This window comes from Meriones unguiculatus, chromosome 6 (genome assembly GCF_030254825.1).
Source record: "Meriones unguiculatus strain TT.TT164.6M chromosome 6, Bangor_MerUng_6.1, whole genome shotgun sequence".
Taxonomy (NCBI): Eukaryota; Metazoa; Chordata; class Mammalia; order Rodentia; family Muridae; genus Meriones; species Meriones unguiculatus.
This window is the reverse complement of record NC_083354.1, coordinates 14,617,109-14,620,883: the sequence shown is the minus strand read 5'-3', so window position 1 is coordinate 14,620,883 and position 3,775 is coordinate 14,617,109.

Genomic DNA, 3,775 nt, shown 5'->3' with positions numbered 1-3,775 from the left:
ACACTGCTTAAAAAAACAAAAACAAAACAAAACAAAAACAACCAAACCTCTTAAATCCTAAAAACGAGGGTATTAGAACTAAATATGTCTCTCATGCTCGTCCTGCTTGAGGTGCCAATCCCTGGGTCTGTTTAAAAATATCCCCTCTAGGAGCACTGACCATGTTCTCAGTAATTCCCATTCTGGGAAGACTTGAGGTAGCAGGTTGCCTCATGAGTAATTAGGATACTGACCACTTGGTGCCACAGCTCTCAAGTTAAACCTGGTTTCTTGATTGGGGCAGGATGCCTGCCTGCCTGCCTTACGTCTATCACTTGGTGAACACTGGAGTACATTAAATTGTTTGTACTCAGAGTCCTCCTGTTGTTGTAGTGAATTGTTAATTTAAAACAACCTTGCATTTCTTTTTGGCAACCATCTGGTAATATTTATGCCTGTGTCCACCCACCTTCCGAAATCTCATTCAGAGAAACACCACATCCTCGGACATGCATGGCAGCACCCTTTGCATAGTTTGTGGAGTTCTTCCAGTGGTGTTTTGCCAGTGGTGCACAGGATGGAGTCTAGAAAGCTCTTGGGGCAGAGAAAAGAGGCTCCTCCCTGCTATGGTGTGTCTTGATAGCATGCAGAGCTCATTTTCTTGCTCTGTTGCCAAACTTTTCTCCCAGTGCTCAGCCAAAGGGAGCTTCGTATCATGGCTTGTGGATGACTATGCAGACCCTGGCACACACTCACTAAAAGTCAAGCATGTGGTATTATAAACACACAACCAGGCTGCCTCCAGTCTTCCGTCGATGTTTTAGACACTAAGCTAAGACTTCCTGGGACATGTTAGTAACAGTAAATGACAAGAAAACATCTCAGTAGGAAGGCTGTCTTCAGGTGCCGGCATCTGGGTTCATGGTTATCTCCTTGTGTGTCCAATTTCCCACAATTTTAAAATCCCTTTAGAGTTATTCAAATCAACAGTGTTTGGAAACGACACTGTTTGTCCTTTATCTTTCAAGGGCGTATTACGATTATCCAGTTTTCAGAAAATTAATGTATATGCTGTGTATTGAAATTGGGGTTGTCAGAATATTTTAATCCTAATTGGTTTCAGTCTTCTTTTCACTGACTTGACTCTTGTAATTTTTAAATTTAATTTGGGTACAGTTCATTTGGTCAGTTATTTTAAGGCATTGTCAGACTTTTTTGTTCTCTATGAAATTGATTCTAATATGTATCAGCTTGCCCAAATTTGCCGTTAATCTCATAGTCTCTCCTTCGTAAACATCTGTGTAATGCTTAGCATTCGCTAAAGGTTTTCTGAATTAGCAGCAAGCCAATTTAAACTAGTTAAAAGCGTCTTGGATGTTGTCTTTCCACACACAGTTAAATGCCCTAACGCCATATGCAGCGGCTCTCTCCTGGTTCACTTTGCTCAATGAGGATCTTGCAGAGGGCATGTGGAGTAAAAGCATAATTAAGAATGGTCAGTAGTTCAAAGGGAGCCTGCTGCTGGAATCTCCCTTCCGGCTTAGACCCCTTGGGCATTGCCAGGGGTTATGTCATCTCCTGGATGGAGCAGGGACCAGGATGAGCCTGCCCCGACACTGCTCCCTCGCCCTGTTTACACACTCAGTTCAACTTCGCTAGATCTTAGCTTTAAACTTAGGCTATGATAGGCTACTCCCCCCCCCCAGTTACTAGGATATGATCAATATTGCACTAAAAATATTTGTCTTGATTAATTAGATTTTTTAACCATTCCTTAGCTTTTTAATAAATATGCAGTTGCCCCCCCAAAAAAAATCAATCTGTTTACAAATGGGCTGTAATGATGATTCCATCATTTCTAGCATGATTATTATTAAAGAAAAAGAAGCAGGGAGGTGAACAACACGTGAAGCTGGTATTCGTAGACCACCCAAACATGTTTACATTCTATTTTGTGAAAATACAATGCGCCCTGTCCTTCCTTTTGGCAGCGTCTCTAAACACTTCTACCCCGTTGCTGCAGCATATCTGTCTTCCGTGACAAAGATCCTTTTTGTCTTGAGTAGCCTGATCCTTGGAAAGCTTTTTTTATTCCGGGATTGGAAAAGGATTTTTATTCTAGGATACAAGGTCTTTAGCAGCAATGACAAACAGTTTGTATTTAGTACACACGCAGCCTGAATCTGCAAAGTGCAAATGCCAGCAACATGCCAATATTCATAACATTATGTAAAGGCAATAATTAGTTGGCACATGCCTCCCAAACCCATCATTTACTCACTTAGCAATCATTTTAATTGCAATTATCTGCGAAGTCATCAATTGCCTTCACAGGCGCATATTCTAGGGGGAAGGTGTTTTCGTGATCTCTTCTCTGATAAAAGGAGAATCTATGCTACTTTCTTGACACACCACAAACTTCCTGTTGATTTTTTAAGGGATTCCCTGTTAACACTTCAAGATCAACTGCATCGCCTACGAAAAACAGCCTTTCTCATCCATCCTCAGAATCATGCTATTTTTTTTTTCTGTCTCCAGTAGCATCCCTGTGGTTTCAGCTTCCATTTTGTATTTTAAAGTTGGGCAATGGGGTCAGGGACATAGAGAAGCCAGGTCAAGATTAATTTTTCTCCCACTAAGGAGGAACACTGGGGATAAAGTTACCTGTGGGGTTATTTTTATGGTAGAGGTGAGTCCCTGGGATCAGCCCCTAATTCAAATAACCAGTGGATTTTTTGTTCATTTTTGTTTTTTTTTTTTTTTCCAGTGTTTTTTGGGGTAGGGAGTGGGGGGAGTTATTTGTTTCTCCCCCACCCCAATCTAAGCAAATGATTTAAATGATTTACTTCAGTTTCTTCTTTGAGAATTCAGATAATGAGGTGTAAAGAAATACTCCTTTGTTTGGAAGAGTGAAGTGGAGAAGTAAACGTGGAGGTCTCTGGGGTATGTTCCCCAGGCTGTGTGCTATCACGGTACCCTCTGAGAGGAGCTGATCTGTTCATAGTCTTCTCCCTGCCATGTAGGTGGCAGCAACACCCAAGGCTAGAAAATATCAGTCTCATTCCCTGGCTCTGGTCCAAAAGCGTATTCTAACTAAAAAAAAAAAAAAAAAAAAAAAGTCTCACAGAAGAGAAAGGGCATAAAGCACAAAGACAAATTCCTCTCTGTCCTACCCTATCTCTAAAACACTATTTTAAGGTTATGCTTAAACCCATTCCCATAACATGGAGCTATCTGTCACACCCCGCCATACTAAAGTCATATTCTGCTACTGTTCAGACCGGTAGAATTTGTTTCTGTTTCTATATTTACTAGGGTCTGATTTCTGATCTCTTTACCTTCTCCTGGCTGCAGCCTTTCTCTGCAGGGAAAGGAAGGACACTGCTTTCATCCCCCACCACCCTAGCTTCTGGGGAAATAGAGCAAGCCCGTGCACGTACGAGCAACCCCGAGCAAGTCTCCAGGGTTGGGGGCTGTCCTGAGTAGATGTGGATAGACAAATCCATTTCCCCCATCTCCCTAACCGGAAGTGACTGCACACATCTGTCAAATGAAGGCCACAGCCACACCCAGAAGCACCTGAACGAACGGGAGGCCAGAAACCTCACAGCCGTCACATGGCCAAGGACAGGGTGTGACCTTGCTGTGTGGTTCTCGGTCAGGTCCCTGAGGAAAACTGTTTATTCAGATGTCCATAAGGATTTGGGATGAGTGTGTAAAAAGTTTGCATTCTCTTGAACTAGAAGACTGGTGAAAGTAGGCTGTTCTTCCGTTCTTGGTACTTTGGCACAACTCA